General features: G+C 44.1%; 1 long non-coding RNA gene across 1 annotated transcript; it reads left to right on the top strand.

The window, feature by feature from the left end:
• The first annotated feature begins 11,311 nt into the window (after positions 1-11,311).
• On the top strand, positions 11,312-13,875 carry LOC137633546 (uncharacterized). The gene is made up of 3 exons (XR_011042265.1): positions 11,312-11,407; positions 13,256-13,420; positions 13,690-13,875. It is a non-coding gene; the product is annotated as an uncharacterized lncRNA (long non-coding RNA).
• Positions 13,876-21,457: the final 7,582 nt, after the last annotated feature.

The raw sequence follows: 21,457 nt of genomic DNA, 5'->3' as shown, positions 1-21,457 counted from the left end.
ATGTATTTCAATATATAAAAGTAATCAGGTCTTCTCAGTACAACTTTTCAATAATTCTTGATTCATTGTGTTCATTTTTGAGAAGTACAGGTTAATTCCTGCTCCTGATAATACACATCATCATACTAATTTATCTTACTAAATTTCCCTGCAAGGGTTCATGACAGTAGATGCCTTAACAACAGATTTTAAACTGGGCGTCGGATCAAATTGAACTGTTCATACTGCAAAGACACTTTATTTGTATTGTTTATACCACAAAAAAGTTTAAATAGTATAGTTTGTACCACAAAGACATTACTTTAATCAAAACTTATTTACTAACCTAAATTTCTCCCTCAGATTTTTTGTCAATAAATAATGTTAATGAAAAGATATAAAGTATTTAATAACACCGGCCGAAGTCAATGACAGGAGCTTATTTTCGGATGAACGCTCCATAATCTTGCAACTTTTCCCATATTTTAAAATCTTATTGTGATAAATTACTCAATGCATACGAAAAACATAATATAAACTTTCTTTAAATACCAGAATCTACTAAAATTATGGAATTAATAAGACTCGCTATCGATGAGAGCTTGCAAGGAGGTAAAAGGAACAGCCTACTGTCAAATACTGAGGTGGGGACGGATGGGTATTGCTGTTGTAACTCGGCGGTGAAATTATGAATTCGTTTACTTGTGATTTTTATGCAGAATATGGAACACTTAGAGTATCCTCAAACATCCCCCCCCAAAAAGTGCTATTAATAGAACCTAAACCTTTACAGAATTAATAGCAAACCCTTTTCTTAGCGGATGCCTTTCAAAATCTTTGGTAAAAACATCTTTGCAGCCACAAAAAGTGTTTCAGCTAAATGATTCCCCTTTGCTGGAGGTTCCTTCCCTCCCTGATCCTGTATGTTTGGTAGGAAGTGGCATAACGCCTGTTTTTTGAGATTTTTTGCTGTCACATAAAAGAAATCTTTTATAAGTTCTTATCTCTTTTTTTCTGTTTAGTTCCTTCATTTTCTTTATTCCTTTCCATGTTCCATCATTCATCAAGGGTTTTTCTGTATCTTTTATTCAGTCATTCATTTATTTGTACACTTTTACAATATATTCCGTTAACCTTCACGTCTCGTCATTCAGGAAATAAAGAAAACCACAAAAGCCTACAATAAGATAATTCTACTGAAGAGAATTTATATTTAGATTGAATCTGAGAAGACTCGTTATTATTCCAGGAATTTCTCCCTAAAAACAGAATTAATCGAGGGGGGATAGGAGCGCTATATAGATACAGTGGCAGAGACTTATAAAACTCCAAATTGGCTAATTAATATTTTCCTTACTAAAGTCATCTCACCCTCAAGAACTATTTTAGGGATCCCAGTGAAATACTGAACAGGAATTCACTTTAATCAAGAGAATTTTAATGAAAGCGATGGATGGGAACAGGAAAGTATCACGAGGAAATCATGACGCAAATCTTCACCTTCAAAACAAAAGGAAAAAAAATCTTTTGCTGTAAATTCATTTACTTTCTTCACTATCTCGGGTATATCTGTCCTGTACTAAGGTGATTATATTACCAACAGAAACAGTCAAATAAAAGGAAGTTTGAATGTTAAGAATTCAATCTATAAGTTATCAGATGTTCGTTGATCAAAGTCACCCAATGAAGACCAAAGCTAGAACCGGGCGACTTGACTAATCATGAGGACCAGGAGTTAAAGAGAAAAGAAAATAGAGATAATTTAGATTATGGATGATGGGGCCTCTGCATTCTTCCTTGTGATGTCCAAAAACTTTAGCATCTATAACATAGAAGGGGCTCAGGAGTATATTCTTCGATGGGGAAAGTTCCCCAGACTCCTAAGTCCAGTTTGGAGGGAACTGGACCGATGAAGGTGGCAATGAGGCCTCGAACTGGAACGTTGTCTTTGCTCGTGCAGCAAAGAGCACAGTCAATGTTGCTGCACGATGTTGCAATGGTGATAGACATCGTCACAGGATACCTGGTGGTGACAGCTTTCTTCCTGATACAAGCAGGATCCAACAGTGTTAAAGTTGGGTCTTCCTGGAGGACTCTGGCTGTCTCAACGTCCTTGGGGTAGATGATAAGATCACCTTTCCTGTTGGGTCTTGCAGTGAGTTGCATGCCTGGCTTAGCAGCCATGGCAGCAACAGAGGCATAGGAGAGTTCGTTGTCAATATGTGAGAGCCGAAACTTTGGCAGAGGCTTCCCATAACTGTGTAACTGGGATGTTCTCTGCAATAGCAGTGGCTTCTTGCAGGAGTGTCGTAAGGCAATCTGTGCAGTTGCAGTCCGAAGGTTAGAACCCCGTGATACCTGACGGTAATTCTCTTATAATATCAATCGCAGAAATATTATAGAGTAGGAAGCTGCCGGAGGGAACTTCCATCAGGACGACATGGTCATCTCACCCTAAGATAGATGTTTCCTAAGTCAAAATCCGTTTTTGAATAGAGAATTGTAAATAGTTCAGTGACCAGCAGTGTTCCAAGTTGCGGAGTGGTGTGGTGTCTCGTACTAAATCAACCGATTAATTCAAATAATAACATTTTCAGTTATAAAAAAAAAATAGTTATTTATTTAAAAATAATTTGACAAAATTATAGAATTAATAATCTAAGTATTTATTGAATAATTTGCCAAAAGAATGAAATTAGTAATTTAAGTATTTATTGTCTCATTAGCTTTATATAACATAAAGATATTACTTTCAGATTTAAAGTCTGCAGTTCATTGTGATAGGAAGTAAAAAAAATTTATTGTAATCCTCTACGGGCGGCCAACCAAGGAAAAGGCCCGTGCCAACAACAAGTGTTGGCTTTAATACCCCAACAACAATATTGTAATCCTTTTGTTTTTTATGCTTGTTAAAGACATAGAATATCTTTAGAAAGGAGAGAGTATCTATTACTCCTCCTTATAGTAATGGATGAGATAGAAGTGCAGTATATTTACATTCATTCATTCCTGTAAAATCAAGCCATAGAATTTGTAATTATACTTCAATTTCACGCCACTTGCACCAACAGTATAGTTTTTCCATTTGGTTATCATGTGTATATTATGCGCAGTCAGCCCTCTCTTTACGCGAGTTCACACTTTGCAATTTCACCTACACGCGGCAGAGATAACTGCAATACCTATTGAATAATAAACCACATTCGTAAAGATTTTTAAGGAGCGAAGATTTCAAATCCCTTACACTGTACGTGCCTCACCCCATTTACCTCTTCCCCCACCCAGCTCATTTCACCCATCGCTGTATACTGTATATCCATTTACTGTAGTGGAAAATGACAACTATGAAATAAACCGAATTTTAATTAAATTGGTGTTTCACTTAATTGTATCGTATTTGTAAATAAAAACAGCAAATTATAATATTTTCCATTGTTATGTTTATACTTTCTAAAGCAAGTGATTAACCGTGCGTGGTCTGCCGTCGTTAACCTCAATTTTAGGATCAAATAAACCATTATTAAGGTATGCTATTGAAGGATATTTCATATTTCCTAAGAGAAAGAATTATTGCTCAAATATATGTTTTAGTTTATGAAATAAGCTGTATTTCTGTTTAAGAAAGTATAAAAATTGAACAATAGGTGAGTTTTAACAATGCTTACAACTTTACATCTTCATCATTGATGAATATGTAAACATATCATCTCTTGGCAAAGATGTAAAAAATCCTAGTTATCAAAATTAATGTTTTTGCTTTAATCTGTGACATGGAATGCACCTTTCCTCGGAATCTGGTGTTCATTAGACCTGGCAGGGGAGGTCACTGGATTTGTAGATGATATTACAGATGAATGTCAGGCTGTAAGAGCTCATGGTAGGCAAGGCGAGGGAGCCTGGTGTCCCCTGTGCCAGGTAAGCCGATTCTTGGGCAAGCTGAGACGTTCTTCCTCTTTGAGGGCTGAGCTATGACTGATTTCACTTAATCACACAACTACAGTATATGATTATACTGAGCATATAGGTAGTTAAGGCAATCCTTCCATACAAACAAAACAACTGTTTGGTTATTATTGTGCCGTAACCAGAGAAAAGGATCCAATGTAGTACTGTCTGCCCAGTCAAAGGACCCAATAACTCTCTAGCGGTGGTATCTCATTGGGTGGCTGCTGCCATGGCCAATCTACTACCTATAAACACATTGAGAAATTCAAATATAGAGTTTTTCAGATCTAAGAAAAAAAAAGGAATAATTTAAAACCTGATTGAAAGAATAATAAAATTAATAATTGCTTGAATTAGAGTTTCATAAGCTTTATATGACATAGAGATGTTAGTTTCAAACTCAAATCTGCTGTTGTATGTAGGAATAAATAATTAAACCTATATATATGCGTTGTCCAAAAGAGTATTATCTTTGAAAGGTTAAGAGGACTTGATTCTCTTCTTGGTAATATTGATTATAGTTTATATTATATATAGTACAGTTACATTCAATAGTCCCTGCACATTTTGGCTGTATTTCTGATACCTTAATTCCACGCCACTTGTCTGGCATGAAATAAAGTGATAGATGTATCTCATACGTTTCTGTCTAGCAAATAATCTTGTCATTGGAGGTTCTCTTTTTCAACACAAGAACATCCATATCTATACATGGACTTCACCATGTGGCAATGACAACAATCAAACAGACCAAATTGCCATTAATAAAGAGAGAAGGAGGACTCTGAGAAATGTAAGAAGCTATAGAGGTGCAGATATTGGTAGTGACCACCAGCTCCTCCTCATTGCCACACTGAAATTAAAACTGGAAGCACCCAACAGAAAGGTAGATAGAACACCTAGGTTTGATACAACTAAGCTTTTAGAAGAAGAGCTCAGAGAAACAATTGCAATTAAATGTAGGAATCGATTACATTAGATCCTTTTATCGGGTTATGGTTCATTCTTCCTTTACCGACATACAACCGAATAGTCTGGCCTCTTCTTTACACATTCTCCTCTGTCCTCACACACCTGACAATGCGGAAATTCCCAAACAATTCTTCTTTGCCTAAGGGGTTAAATACAGCACTGTAATTGTCCAGTGGCTACTTTCCTCTAAAGGGTAAGGGTAGAAGAGAGACTTTAGCTATGGTAAAAGCAGCTCTTCTAAAATTACTCCCTTTTAGTTGCTCCTTTATGGTTTGTTTGTAAGATTGTCCAGCTGGTTCTGCAGTGTATTTTACTTTAATATACTACTGTATCACTAAAGCTAAACTGAACTCTTAAGTGTTCACTGTTTTCGTCCGGAGGACTTGACTCACAGCACACATAGCATATATTTCTGTAATTCTGTACTTTACAATATTTATACAGTACAATTTAACATTGACTAAGCTGTGTGTGTGGAGGACAGAAACTGAAACTACAGTTTGCTGTGTACAATATGTTTTTCGGCCATGCGCTGCCGAGCATGCATCTGCATACGCTGTTGCCAGTCAGTCGGCTCTTGAGTATCTTGTCATAAAGTTCGGTCACCAGAATGTTGTCTCATGGCAAACACAACATGGCCCAGTGAGTAGGATGAGAACCAAGCTATGCCCCAGATACGTCGACCACCCATGGGCACGCCGAGGCAGGCCTCACCTGCAATGCCAAGGGCCTTGTCACAGGCCGTGATGCAAGCACAGATGTTAATTGCAGACCAGCAACACGCCATCTGTTCCCTTCAGGATGCCCTACCCGGTTCCGGAGCTCGTGCCAGTGAAGTTCCTGTCTCTGCTGCCCCTGAGAAGTGTGATTCGGTAATGTCCTCGGCAGCGTTCAGATCCTGGAGACGTTCAATGACGTGTTGGATTCACCTTAACAAGTTCCCACTGCAGGATGTTGTCCTGCACATTAGGCTCAACTGTGTGCCGGCGTTGCAGCGTGCACTGGACGCTCGGTATTCAGATGCCAAATGGAACGCCCTCGCCCCAGACGCGGCTCTGGATGCCACTGGGAATATTGTGTTGCGGTCGTCAAATCAGGCAGTGCAGGGGTCTGAATTCTTTGCCCTCGCACAAGGGAGCGAGGAGTCAGTGAGCGACTATTTTTTCGAGGTGTGCTCAGAAGGCCACCGACTGTGATTTTCAGTGTCCTAAATGCGGGGAGTGCTTGATAAAATACATGCTATTGCGGAAAATAATGTTAGGCTTCAGTGACCCTGTATTAAAAAGGCACGTTTTTCAGGCATGTGATACATTTAAAAGTGTAGATGCCTTTCAGGCACTGTGCTGCACTTTTGAAGCTGCACACCAAGACGTTGAAAGTGTCCCGCATGTCGCTATCGGTGAGAGGGAATCTGCTGGCACCTCGAGTGATGACGTCACAGGCAGGGATGACGTAGAGCCAGACGTCGCGGCGTTGTGCGGCAACTTCAATGTAAAGTGTTGCGGAAATTGTGGGCGACGCCATCCGTTTGGTCGAGCTTCGTGCCCCGCAAAAAGTATGACGTGCCACGGGGGCCAAAAGGCAGGGCACTTTCAGAAATGCTGTAGGAGTACGAAGAAAGCGCCGCTTGCCTTGAGTTTAGTGATTGTTGCAGACACACACCTCTCACCCCACCCTACAAGCAAGGCTTGTGTTTCCCATAGGAACGGGAATTCAGTATCTACACTCATCGTAGCAGATACAGGAGCACAGATCTGCGTTGCCGGACCCATGATTCTTTCAAGCCTGCAAATAAATCCCCTGGAGTTTCAGCCGCAAACAGGTCTGAGGGACGTAGCTAATCTCCGAGTGAGATGTCTCAGATCAACGGCATGCTTCATTGATATAGATGGGCGATGCACAAAGCAGGAGGTTTACTTTGTGCCGACGGCCAAGAACTTCTATATATCACTGAATGCTTGTAAGGAGCTTGGAATAGTACCGCCTGGCTTCCCTCACCCCTACCATCTCGTTGCATCAGCTGATGTGCTTAACGAAGAAGTCGCACGGCCTAACTCTCCTAAGACAATGAAGCCAGCCACCTTACCCATCCCGCCTGTGGAGGAGAATATACCAAGACTTGAGGAATGGCTATTACTGCATTTCTCATCAACAACCTTTAACACAACATGGGAACCTTTACCTGCAATGATGGGCAAGGAGCACCGCATCCATTTGTTGCCTGATGCCGTGCCTTATGCCTGTCACATGCCCGCAACAATCCCTAAGCATTGGGAAGAGGAGGTCAAGGCCCAACTTGACGAGGACGTTCGGAAGGGTGTGATAGAACCAGTCCCAGTGGGGGATGCAACGGAATGGTGTGCGAGGATGGTTGTAGTAGCCAAGAAGACGGGTCAACCTCGCCGCACAGTAGACTTCCAGCGCCTCAACGCCCACTGTCTTCGTGAGACTCATCATACACCGGCACCCTTCGACATGATTTCAAGCATCCCCATTCACACGTACAAGACTACGGCGGACGCCCACTGGGGTTTCCATCAAGTGGAATTGGACGAGGACAGCCGCCCACTCACAACCTTCATCACCCCCGTAGAACACCCATGGGTCACTGTTCGGCGTCCGACGCCTACACAAAAAGGTTTGATGATGCCCTGCAAGACATCACCAGAAAGCATAAATGCATTGACGACACTTTGCTATACGATCACAGCATCGAAGAGGCATTCTGGCATGTTTATGAATTCTTGTCGTGTGCCTCTGCAGGTATCACACTCAAGCCCGAGAAGTTTAAATTCTGCAAGAGAGAGGTTACTTTCGTCTTTTATCACCTGGGATGGGAGTCATACAAGCTCACAGATGAACGACTAGACGCCATTCGTAACTTCCATATGCCAGAGAAACCCTCCATCACGGATATTAGGTCGTGGTTCGGATTCTTGAATCAATTAGCTCCCTTTCTTGCAACAGCACCCATCATGGAGCCCTTTAAGGACCTCCTCAGAAAACCCACCGGAAAAAACGCCTACTGAGATAGCCAGCTACGTGACAAACTCCAGCAGGCACAGGAGGTCATCTGTCAATTAGCCAAGGACGGCTTGGCATATTACGACAAGACACGCCCTACGACGATAATGACGGATTGGAGCAAGGAAGGCATCGGTTTCATAGTCCTTCAGCAGTATTGCGTTTGTCAGTCAGCTGACAGCCCCTTTTGTTGCAAGGGCACCTGATGCCTTGCCCTGTGTGGTAGTCGACACCTCACCCCCTCTGAAGCTAGGTATGTCCCCGTAGAAGGAGAAGCCCTGGCAGTTACCTGGTGCTTGCGGAAGGCCAGGTTGTTCCTACTTGGGTGTCCTAATCTCACCATCATCACGGACCACCGTCCACTCATCAAACTGCTGGGTGACAGAGCCCTCAAGGACGTCATCAACCCAATATTATTCAACCTGAAAGAGAAGACACTCCAGTTCAAGTTCCACATGAAATACCTGCCCGGAAAAAGGAACACTGCCGCGGATTTTCTTTCAAGGTACCCGACCATGCGAGCATCCTACGAAGCTTCCGACGTGGATTTTGAGGACGACATTCAAGTGGCAGTGGCATGTGCAACCGTGGCCGCCTTGGAACTGGACATCATCATGTTGGATGAAGACTGCATCAGGAGCGGCGCATCTAACGACCCTGTATATCAGCTCTTGCTTGCCAGGGTTGCAGCGGGTGACTGGCCCCAACAGAAATTGCAAGAACTTGCCTGCCTCCGTCCCTTCTTCAGCGTTCGGGACTGGCTAGCCATCAACCAGGATCTGGTGACATACTCAGTGGACCAAGGATGTGTTCGTTTGGTCATCCCTGAGGATTTACGCCACCAGGTAGCTGCTAACCTACATACTGGACACCAAGGCCTCGACTCTACGCTTGGCCGGGAATAGAAGGGGACCTTCAGCATCGCCGCGCCTAATGCACTTCATGCGATGAACACGCCCCCTCACTGCCTCCTGAAGAAATGATGCACACGCCCCCTGTGGAATACCCCTTCCAGCAAGTCGTCGCAGATATGTTCCAGATAGAAGGCAGTCTATACATGGTACATGCAGATAGACTAACAGGTTGGTTAGAAGTAGCTTATTTCCCCAATGGTGCCACATCTAACAAAATCAGCAATCACCTTCAATCATATTTCTCGTGTTGGGGAGCCCCGGAACAAATATCAACTGACGGAGGTACGAACTTGGCCAGCGAGGAGATGGAGGCCTTCTTCAGGAGATGGGGAGTCAAGGTCCGGCTGTCGTCGGCCCAGTATCCCCAGTCTAATGGCAGGGCAGAAACAGCTGTCAAATCGGCAAAGAGGCTACTCCGAGATACACTGGCTGACTAAACTGGCCGACTGTCAGCCAGTATGGAGATGCCATGTTGGAGAGAGGCATTAAGCCGCTCTATTCACTACAATAATAATTGATTTTTCAACGTTAAATAGATACATTTGTATCGGAATTTAAATTCCTAAATTATGAAAAAGTATTTTGATAATTTTTTCTAAGTTTTGTGACACTTTTGCCTCAATTTTAATAATATTTTCATTAATGGTACAAGTTCTAGACATTATCCAACCGTAATTGATTTTTCAACGTTAATAAGATACATTTGTATCGGAATTTAAATTCTCAAGTTACGAAAAAACTGATAATTATTTTCTACATTTTGGCTCAATTTTAATAAAAATGTTCATTAGTGGTACCAAAGTTATGTTCGCTACTTCTTTGATTAAGTTGTCGGGGAGCCATTTGTTTAAAACAGTTTGATTTCCTTTTTTTCTAATTACGAAGAAAATTAATATATATTTTTTAATTTTTAGGGTTTATTTGACTTGATTTGTATCGAAATTTGTAATATTTATATTATTTGTGCTTTAATACCCTCAATATATTACACAATGAAATAGTTCGAAACTCTGATTATACATTTGGGAGCCATTTGTTTGTTTACAAAAGTTTGTTTACGAAGGTTTTGATTTTTGACCAAGTTATGAAGGCTTTGAGGTTTGTTTTAGAGTTTCTTTATCATTCGAAAGTTGTTATTTTTACGGATTCAAAGGTTTCTTTAGATTTAATTCGTTGTTATGCAGTTGGTTTTCGATCGTTGGTGGATCCTATTTGTTGCAATCTAAAGTCATTGAAAGAGAAAAATATTGTAGTGAAACTTCAGTGGGTTCCAAGTCATAGTGGTGACAAGGGAAATGAACTTGTGGACTCCATTGCAAAAGGGGCTCATTCATTTGTTAACATAGTGAATCCTGTACATATTCCAGTTTCAGAACATATCACAGCTTATCGTAGGGCTGTATGGGAGAAGTGGAGATTGGATAGAGAGGCGGAACTTCAATTCTCTCAGCTTGGCCCATATAGAAGATCAAATTTGTTGGGTAGTTTGAAGCGCTACGGCTAAGCGTCCTAATTTGCTTATTATCGCTCCGACTGTTATCTTGTATAGAATAAAAACGTTTGGAAATGGTCTACGGATCTTAAATATGTTGTGTAAGGGGGGGTCCGGGGAGGCGCAGCCCCCCTGGGTAAGGACACGGCTTTTAGCATAGGTTAGGTGGGTTTTTTAAGTTTGCTTCTCCCGTCGTACTCGTAGGTAAGGAAACTTGTGTAAGGGGGGGGGACCGGGGGGGGGGGAAGCCCCCCTGGGTAAGGATACGGCTTTTAGCATAGGTTAGGTGGGTTTTTTAGGTTTGCTTCTCCCGTCGTACTCGTAGGTAAGGAAACTTGTGTAAGGGGGGGGGGGGGGACCGGGGGGGAAGGCCCCCTGGGTAAGGATACAGCTTTTAGCATAGGTTAGGTGGGTTTTTTAAGTTAGCTTCTCCCGCCAAAATCTTTTTTAGAACGACGGCCATAGTTCAGAATATTCCCGTTTTCTACGGGATTTGGCCGTCACCTTACAAAGGCTCCAATTTGTTGACAGCTCTAACAACGTCATTGGCATCAAGGAAGCTAAACTCTGCAATTCTTCGACTTTGTGTTGGACACTTAAGACTGAAAGCCCATCTACATCGCCTTTCCCTTGAGGATTCACCTTTTTGCTCTTGTGGTGAAGTAGAGGATGTAAGGCACATTATACTACACTGCCCTCGATATTTTACATCCAGAGTGTTTCTGAGACATTCTCTGTTTCGGATTGGTGTCCCTTTTCAGCTAGATAGGATCCTGGGGGCTGACTCTGGAACTCCACATGTATTGAAGAAGATCTACCGTCATCTAGCAGTCTTCCTGAAGTCCTCGGGCCTCCTGAAAACTCTATGATTTGTTACAAAGTAAAATATGAGAGGGATAGCACTATGGTTGCCTGATAGGTGACGTGTGCTAATACATTAAGAAAGAAGAAGAAGAAGAAGAGTGCCCGCAAATTGCCGCAGTCTTGAGAAGTTAGAAGTCTAGGAAACCACGATTAAGTTATTTTTTTCAATATATATCAGCTCTATTTTATCCACATTGAACACAAATATTTCATAATGGTACGGACTACCTAAACTAATAGTTTAGCAATTGTACTTAGTGATTAGCCGTATCACGGCAAACATTTATGGCAACTGCCATAAGGTTTAGAGTAGACACTTGTCTATCGTATGAAGACGAATTCCTTCAAAAGGTTATTTCGTAAATTAGTTGTTTTTACGTAATATCTTTTGATCATTTGTATGATAGCAGACACCTGTATTTATAATAACGGCCACTTGAATCTATGATAGTGGCTACCTGTATGTATGAAAACGGCCACCTGTATGTTTGGTAGCAGTCACCTGTTTATATGATAGCGGCCATCTCTATTTATAATAGCGGCCACCTCTATGTATGATGATGGCCGTGCCCTATACTTATTTTCAACTCTTTCATAAACTTGGTAAATATATATCCATTCACCGTTCTCTGTCCCCACATTATGCATACGTTACCTCCCCAAACTGCCTTTTGACCAGTTCTGAAGAGACCAGCTTGATTCATGAGGCTGGTTAATTTCCTCCTTTAATAATGATAATGATGATGAAATTGAAATTTCCTTCTTTTTTCCTAGTGATTCGTAAGACATCGCCGTCGCATTACAAAAACCCCTGTCCGTTGTTCTGCAAAACCTCTACTCAAGAACACCACCTGACCTAAACATCCCTACTTAACCTAACCTACAAGTCGTGTCCTTACCTAACGGCTAGACTGCCGTATTCTTAGCCTACCCTGTGTTTGATTTGCAACCCATTTGACTCTTAGCAAGGTAACACAATCATATTTTGTAAAAGGAAATCCATTTCACACCTAAAAAGTAAATTTACATTTGTCCCAATGAACTACATTAACATAAATATAGATGTATATACTGTACTTACATTACTCTAAGTCATTGAAGTCGCAATCTTCATGTACGATCTTCTCCCTGTTGGTCAACTTCCTTTTTGTTGTGGGTGAGATGGCCCGGCAATTAGCGAAGAAGAAGAAAGAATGGGGCGTTTATGGTGTTGGGACGGGCAACAATTCCTGGAATCGTGGCACGAGCTACTGTATTATAACACCGCCATAAAACGTGGATTTACCGTTGTTTGTTGATTTTCCATCGTAGTTATAACGCATTTTACCAAAACAATACTTTGAATAAACACCAGAATAATCCACCTGGAGTCCTATCTTATACAAATAAGCTTTAAAATCATTACTCTCGGTAAACTTCACAATCCTTACAATTTTCGAATTAGTCGAATTATAAAACGATTTACAAGTATCCTCACTCTTGCAGTGATGTGTTCCCATTTTCTCGTCTCGGTGGATTAGAATGAGCATCTCCAAACCATGCTTGGTGCTCCCAATACCCTGTTTAAATTTTGGAAACATCCGATTCTGATTGGATGGAAAAGAAAAGCCAAGACTTAAACATCTCCCTTGGTCAAAGTCTTTGGACATCCTGGTATTTGATACAAGTCGACTTGATTATAGGAACTTTCTCCCCTGAAAGGAGCTAGGGTTTGTATCTGTATCTGTGAAGGAATAATTAGAAATGTTTAAAGTGATTCGTATTTTTCCTAATAATACATCCCTGAGTCCACTCCTTAAGTCATAGGCGAAGGTCGTAAGCGTCTGTGCAGTGTGCTGGCGAGGGGACAGGCTCTCCAGCCACCCGCCAGTGCATTCATTATGAACCCCATTATGAATTCTTAAAGCCGAGTTCCATCTACACTGAAATCATACTCTTATCAAAGGATTCAGTTTTGCATAGTTAAAAAAAAACACAAATATCTTGAAGATTTTGACATTTTTATCAGGTTTTAATTTCCTCCAGAGATTAATCTAGTTAATAATACCATTAACTATGCTTTCAGGTCATGCAGGTCGGCTGAATTTTGATGCCAACGTGTGCAAATTCTCAACAACAGCTTTTCCTCTGGTTAAGGCTGCACGAGCATACTGCCGCACCTGTATACGTTTGTGAGTCACCATCTGCTCTGCCGCGTGTTTTAGTACATCCTCTTCAATTGGAACCAAAAGTAAAGTCAACTGTATATGCTAAACTATTCAATATTTGTAATGAAATTAGACCTAAGGCTCTTAATATTGGTGATCCATATAGAAATAGTTTGAATGTTCTGAATTTAAATAACAGTTTTTTTAATTTTGATTGGAATGTTGTGTATCTTGACTTTGAATTGTTTAACCTTTTATAACTCTATACAGTGTATACTGTATACAGTTTAATTACTGTACTGTAAGTTTTTAATGCAACGTGATTCGTCCATTATCAAATTAGTCATTTCAGAAAGATAATCCTGCTGGCAGATGTTTCGAAAGCTAGAGACCGCACAAATGTATTTTTATGTGCTGAACGTAGTAAGAATCTTTGACAATAAGCAAGAGGAAAGCTCTCCCTGCTGAATCAAGACGGAAGGCTACGGGAACTAAGTATCAACACCAAGAATGACTCAATTCGGGAAATGTCAAGAATAATGAAAAATTCTTCTGGTGAGTTGTGTACAAAACTTCAGTTTAAAGCAATGCAGTCGTACAGTATCTTGGTTTACGAGTTTTCCCATAAAAAATAAAGAAAATTCACATAAATAAACATATGTCATCAGATTTAAAGGTTTCGTAATGTAAATTAATGACAATTTATAACCCCTATCGTCAGAAATAAGTAAAAGATTAGAAATCACAATGAAAAGTAAAAATAGCTGACAAATTAACTCACACTTCCGTACCTTTGGTTGGTGGGAGATGAGAATGACCTTCACTATCACTTACTGAATCATTTGATTTATCCTTTTTTCTTCTCATTCAATTTTTATAAGGAACCTTTTTAGAGACGATTATTTTTGCCCTTACTTTCAAACGCCATGAACATGGAGTAAGAAGAACGTGAACACTGCATAGATGGTGTTTGGGCACCATTTGACTGCTTTCATTTTAGTCCCCTCAAAGTTTATCCACATAACATTCCCATACGGTTTGAAATCTTTGCTCACAGATCGATACAATTCTCATAAACCAAGTTGAGTTTGTAGACTCGTATTCAAAGTTACTCCTAAACCGAGTTACTACTGTACTTTATTTCATAATTGTTCCTTCCCTATAGACAACTATATACAAACCCTTTTGCTCTTCATAGTGGCGATGTATTTTAAAAGCAGCTGAAATCAGCCATAAGAATTGTAACGAAGTGTAACTACCCACTGCTAGTCAGCAGGGTGGGGCAGACCAGCTACCCCTGTCACACCCATACTGGTAATATTACAGTGTACAACAACTTAATTTTGGCTCGGTAGAAAGGAGACGTTCCGTGTCTCTCTCGTTAACCTTAATAAACTGGCCTTTGACTTGATCAATTGACCCTGGACTTCCCTTAAGTGTGGATACTATAGCTTTTAGTGAAGCAGTGGTCCCCTCCACCGGGAGAGTATCTGTCCTTGCCACCTGCGGCAACTCCTGCCTTCCTTCAGGCATTCGGGTCTCCCTGTTTAAGGAATGGCTTCCTAGAGTAATACAATTGGAGGCATAGTAGCAGCGCACACAGTCTCCCCACGGGTTAACCACTGTGTTCCCCTCCGAGGCTCTGGAGGTAATGCACCGATAGAGTTCTCGTGCCCTTAGCTGCAGCTCTTTCTGCTTTTTGTTCGCTTTCTTTCCTGCAGCTCTGGCGTAAGAACGAGAGCAGTTGCAGACTGGTTCCCTTCAGGGCTACCAGTTGGGGGATACTTTTGGGGTTATCCCAGAAACTAACGCAGGGTACTTTTCTCAGGCATCACTCGATGCCGACCTTCAACTTGAGCTTAAGCTCGTTGACGGGAAGCAGAGAGCACTGGTTGGAGGTCCACCTCCATGTGTCTGGCATCCTTCCCGTTCATGGTAAAGACACCCTTCCCCACTAGGAGGTATCAGGCGGCTATCTCATCCCTGGGAAAGGCGTCCTTGCGGGTGCTTCCACAAGTGTGTGCTCTATTCGTCCTTGCCTCGCTCTTGTTCTTCAGAGCATAGCTTCTTGGAGCTAGACGGCGATGTAGTAATTTGCAGACTGTGGCCGGGAGTAGCACGCAGACTATTTAGTGTCAGAATGTCGACCACACACTAACTTCACACTACATAGAAAATCTGGTGGAATGCCCCCAGATCTGGGCAAAAGGGAAACAATCAAGAAAAAATGGGTCACTTGGCACCATCCCTTGATTTTATTTCAAAATGAGAAAAGATAAATATATAAAAGTTGTTTACTAATTTGAAAAAAAATAATAGTTATTGAAAATTAAGTTACACAAAAGACACTCTTTCTATGGGCTTTGCATATCGGTACATCTCTGGATGCAAACACTGTCTGCCCTTAAGGACTACAGTAAACAGAATGTCAACATGCCACCTACATTGTTTGCCAAAATGGAGTAAACAATGTCAACATGTCAACCACATTACTGTATATCAAAAAGGCATCTAACACAACTAAATTTTCCCTCTCTTACCCATGCGAGTCCAAAGTCCCATAATTCCCGCTTTTCTTTTTCAAAATAATATTCTCTATTGAGACCTGTGCAATGAGAAAACTTTGTATGTCTACTACTCTTTCCGCAGGTGGCGTAGCAGAAGTCCTGGGGGTTCTAGCATCAGTTAAATCTTTAGTACCTTCTTTGCGGATGGAACACCATCAATAACCAAAGAAGGCCACGACCTTCTATCAATGGTTGTTGGATTTACACTGAGGGCAGGAGTAGCATTCACATGTATTTCCCTCCACCTAGAAGGAGTCTGGACGGAAGGGGTTTCCTTCCCAGAGCTGCGGGCGATAGCTGACTTCTGGACGGGTGACCTGTTGCCCACACTGCGCGACATGGTGGTTAGCCGAGCCACAGTGTAAGCACAGGTTGAGGCGTCTGCGACACTCATTCACGATGTGCCCTGGTTTCTCGCACCAAGTACAGTACCTCCTCTGGAACTGAGGAGACCTATCCGGGATGCGCATAGATGACAGGCGCACTTCCACAGGTGCATGCTTCGGGACAGGTCGAGGAGGTGTACGTGGGTAAACTCGCTCGGGTGCAGGTGAAGTTTGGAGGCAGCCATGTCACCCCTGTTAGCATCCGAGCTGCGCCATGACTGTCCCACACAACTAATGGCCAAGTCCTCTGCCTTCTGGCTTTGCTGACAGGTGGCCTCAACAAGAACACGCAACAGGTGTAGGGCATCCTGCCAAGTGGCCTAATGGCCGGCAGAGATGTTGATGGTGGCCAGAGATTGTTCCAGTCAACTCGCAGCTTTTCTTAACATCGTTTACGTCACAGCTCTTTCCGGTCTAGGTTACGTCGAGAATATGAGAATATGCTGACTTACACCAAGAGGCCAACAGCATGGCATAAATTTTCAACAGCAATGGGGTTAGGTGGCTGCTCGCAACTCCTGCCCCTTGCCATTGTACCCCAGGGTACAAGATGGTGATGCTTATTGCTTGCTTGCGTCTCCCATAGTACCCCCAAGGCACGAGTCTCACGAGCAATTTCCCTTTGGGGTCATCTATGAGTCTTGTGAGCTATGACACTGTAACACTTCAGGGTTATTGTGTACATCGTGACCGTTGGGCACAACAAAGCTCATAAAGTTTTGTGAGGCCAAGCCCTTTGGGACCTGGGCCTCTGAGTTTTGACCTCTCACAAGGGAAAACCTGCCCTTCTTCTAGTTCAGCACAACCTTATTCTTCTCCTTGTGAGCAAATACCTTCTCTGGTAGGAGGGCATAAGTACCTTGCTTCATGATGCATCAGCGTGTGTTAGCAAAGACACCAGTCTCACAAAGAAGTCGTGCGCATTGTTGCACACCCATCTAACGAGGGCTAGCATGGTGTGTGGGCGAGTGCCTCTGTCTAACGAAGGTTTGCTTGCAACCCAGGTTAATCGCCATATTACTCATAGTGAATTGGCGGGTCCCTACTCACCAGCCCGCAGAGCTTCAGTTTTGCTGTTGTCTCAAGTACATGTGAATAACTTTGGCAAGTTTTAAAAGAAGCCACCTGTGGTTCGCATTGTTATAGGCTGCTGTTAGGTCATAAAATATTATCCTTGTGATTTTCCCAAGCTCAGAGCCATCCTCAATATACTGAGTGAGGCTAAGTGCCTGAAAGCAGCAGGATCTTCCTGCCTGGAAGCCAGCCTGCTCTGGTGTCAGTTGATCTTCGACTGTGGGAGGTAGGCGGACCATCGTCACCTGTTCGTACAGTTTATGTAAGGTGCAGAGGAGAGATACTGGCCGATAACTCTTAGGGATCGTTGGATCTTTGCCAGGTTTTAGCAAGGGCACAACTTTAGCTTCTCTCCGTAGTTTTGGGATCTTGAATGTTCTTGCAAAGTTGTTAAGAAGTACTAAGGCTCATGATTTATTCCTTTTGCCAAAGTGCAGCATTACCTCAAATGTAATGTCATCCAGACCAGCAGCTTTTCCAGGTTTATTGTGTTTCATGGCTTCTTGGAGTTCTTCAACAGTGAGTGGTTTAATCTCGTTATTCTCTCGCATGGCATGTTTCATTTCATACTTCATTCTTTTGTGATATCTTCGTTCTTTGTCATATGGCTTCCCATTAAGTGAGAGTTGTTTTGCGCCCGCATTAGGTGTTACGGTAGCCATTCTCTTTTGGGTGTTCTTATCCAAGTTCAGTTTACTGATTGTTTTCCATGCTTTCTTACTGTTCTAAGTCATATCTGTGTTGGTTGTAAGTTCTTGCCATCTCTCCTTTTTCTCATTGGCTACAGAGGCTAATAAAAGTTCTAGTTCAGTGCTGTTTTAGACAGACGGCTCTGAATTGTACTGTTGAGCGGGTTGGGCTTATACCACCCACCAGCTAATGACCCCCAGCTCGTTATGAATTTTAAGAGCCGACTTCCAACGTCACAGAAATCAACCTCCTGTTAAAAGTCTCAGGTTTTTTTGATTAAAAAAAAAATGGTTCGCTCAAAATCTATTTTTGGGTGAGATAGCCATGTCATCCTGATGGAAGGTTCCTTTAAGTAGCTTCCTAGGGTATATTTGACTACAGTGATATTCCCAGAAATTTAACTTAAGGTCTCCAGAATTCTAACTCCTGGCACGAATATCCTTAAAGTTTCCTTTAAGGATATCGCATAATATCAGGGGACGTATTCTTGACACGCCACATAGCAATCTGCACCCTGCATAGCGTTTACACTTTGAGGGGGAAAAGTGGCAAAATAAAAGAGGAGCCGTTAATATGGTTCCCTTCGTCCGTTACTGTTTGAGTACTCAGATGGCGGCACCATCGCTGCCATCTTTATTCCTTTAAGTGTTGAGCCGGTACTACAGATACAGTTTGTTCCAGCACGGAGTACTTACCTCGAACTACTTTCTTAAGAGGATCTGGGATCTCCCCCTCTCTCCGTTACCTTGTCGGGGCGCTCCGGGGCGGAAGGATACTCGCCCTGGGGCGACCCGGGGTCAGCGCGTGAGGCTGCGCTTGTTAGATCGTCAGTAAGCATCTGGTCGCGGCGTAGATAACATCTCGCCGCTCTCTCTCTCTTATCCCGTCCGATCACCTTGTGTACCCCGTGTTCCTTTGTGTTCTCCATCCCTTGTGTTCCCACGTGTTCCTTTGTGCTCTCCATTCCTTGTGCTCCCACATGTTCCCGTGTGTTCCTTCCCTTGTGTATCACGTGTCATTGTTATCTCCCTCACCTTTCCCTTGTGTTCTTGTGTTGTTTGCGTGTTACTTTCTGCTATGTAATCCCAGCGTCGCTGTCCCGGGCCCCAAGCTGGTAAGTCTTGTGGAGCCTGGCTCTCTAAGCCCGAGGTCGACCCACACACGCTGTGCTCCTCATGTCGGGGGAATAAGTGTTCACCTTCCTCCACGTGCCAGGAGTGCGAGTCTTGGCCGGAGATGCAGTGGACTTTGTTCTCCAAAAAGAAGAAGAAGGTATCCAAGAAATTGCCGAAGAAGCCAGGCCTTTCCTCGCCGCGTACGTCGCCCTCAGCGCAGTCGGAAAGAGGTTCTCCTTCTCCTTACCCTACCCAGAGTAGGGGACGATGTAAGTCCGTTGCGGGGAAACGGCCCATTGCCGTTCCTCATGAGTCTGATGTTGGTGAATCTGTGGAAAAGGGGCCTACGCAGACGAGTGGGGAGTCTGCTAGTGTGGCGGAAGTATGTATTGTAGACGATGGTCTGGTGCCCGCAGGACCCGTCTCAGGTGAAGACCCGGTGTGGGGGAATCCCAAATCGGCTCCTACCCCCACATCGTGGCAAGGTTTTTCAGGTTCAGCGGGTTCCGGGGTTGGTCGGGACAAAGAAAGGCAGCCCACGTGTTCATCCGATCCCGACTCCATTGTGTGGACGGTGCTTGGGACGCCCTTCAGGTCGCCCGTGAGGAATGAGGAGGAGTTCGAAGGGTGGTCGCCTCTCGGCCCGCTATCCGCTCACCCCCAGCGCCCTCGGCTACGCTTCCGCCGGGCTTCATGGAACCCTCGACCCCGAGATCCAGACCAAGGACCCCTAGGAGGCTCGTCATTGAGACGGACGACTCGGCGAACTCTTATTCTTCAGACGATTATTCTTCCTACGATTCCTACTCTTCGGCTAGTTCCAGCGGACGTGACTCCAGGAGGAAGAGGAAGCTGTCCAGGAGGAGGAGACCGAGCTCACACGCCATCCTGGCCAGGAATAGGTCGAAGTCCTCGAGGAGGAGGTACAGGAGGAGGAGCTCCCCGAGGAAAAGGTATATCACGGTGGTTCGCCACCGCCGTGAATCCAGCAAGAAGGTCGCTGCTCCAGTGCCTACTTCGGTAGCTGCGGGAGCCGCTTCCGTAACCTTGCACAGTGTCTCTTCGGCCCCATCTTGTCGGGTGCGGCCGTTGGCACACTTTCAGTTGCCCCGACCTAGTAAGTCGGCGGCTCCACCCATGTGTCGGGAACTTCCGCTGGTTGGACCCAGTAGCTCAACTTCATCACCTTTCATCACCGCTGCTCCGGCCAAGTTCCAAGATACGCCGCTGTCGCAACCATCGACTAGCACCGCCCGGGTTACCCCGGGAGGAGGTAGACCCATGACGGCTACCTCCGCCCCGGCGGATTTACCTGCGACGGAGGCGCCCGCTCCATCGCTCCGCCAGGAGGAGAGGGATGCCTCCGCTCCCACGGATCCCTCCGTGATCGATGAGCTTTCCGACACGGAGGTACAGATTGTAGACGAATTTCTGGGAGCGGGCGAGGGTTCCCCGGACGAGGTCTCGTCCTACTGTAAGGTTTTGGCACTTATCCGGCGGCACCACAGTTTGGATGAACCACAACCATAAGCGGAGCAAGCTTGGCTCTCAGGTCTGGGCAAGATGGTGGACAATCCTGTCCAGCAGAAACCTTCTCTGACTCTACCGTTAGCTCCCGATGTGGCCCTGGGGATGGAGCATGTGGACCGTTTTGTTGCAGGCCCGAAGAACTCATTGAGGGCACAGGGTTCCTCCAAGCTCCTGCCAGGTCTTATGACCCAGAAGAAATTCTATGTGCCCGACGGGCGTCACTCTGGGCCCCGCACGGTGGAGGAAGCGGTCGCTACCCTGAACCAGGGCAATCCGGACGAGCGTAGCCGGAGGCCGCCATGATGGAGGACACGTCTCAGGACATCGTAAACGTCACTTCTTGGTTGGACTGGTGGGCGTGCACCCTAGCAGGCTTCCAGCTAGCTCACGCCCTGTCATTCCCCGCGAATCAATCACTCTTACAGGAACTAATCCGCTCGGGGGGCAAGGACATGAAGTTCCTAACTTTTTAGTCCCTTACCCAGACGGCCAACTGGGTTCTGAGGAGAAGGAACACTATTCTGAACAGGTTGCCCCGTAGACTCCCCGAGAAGGAATCGAAGTTCCTGAGAAACTCTCCCGTTTGGTGTGAGACGGTGTTCCCCCTACAAACAGTGACTGAGATGATGGAGAGGGTCAGCAGGATGAAGGTTACAACCAAATCCAGACAGCAGTTGGCAAGACGGCTCCCGGTGAGAAGAGCCACTACAGACGGGGCCTACCCGCCTACGCCTCCAGCTAGGCAGGAAGCTTCTACC

Source organism: Palaemon carinicauda, chromosome 43, assembly GCF_036898095.1.
Source record: "Palaemon carinicauda isolate YSFRI2023 chromosome 43, ASM3689809v2, whole genome shotgun sequence".
Taxonomy (NCBI): Eukaryota; Metazoa; Arthropoda; class Malacostraca; order Decapoda; family Palaemonidae; genus Palaemon; species Palaemon carinicauda.
Note: the sequence above shows the minus strand (reverse complement) of the source record. Positions and strands in the feature narration are given on the sequence as shown.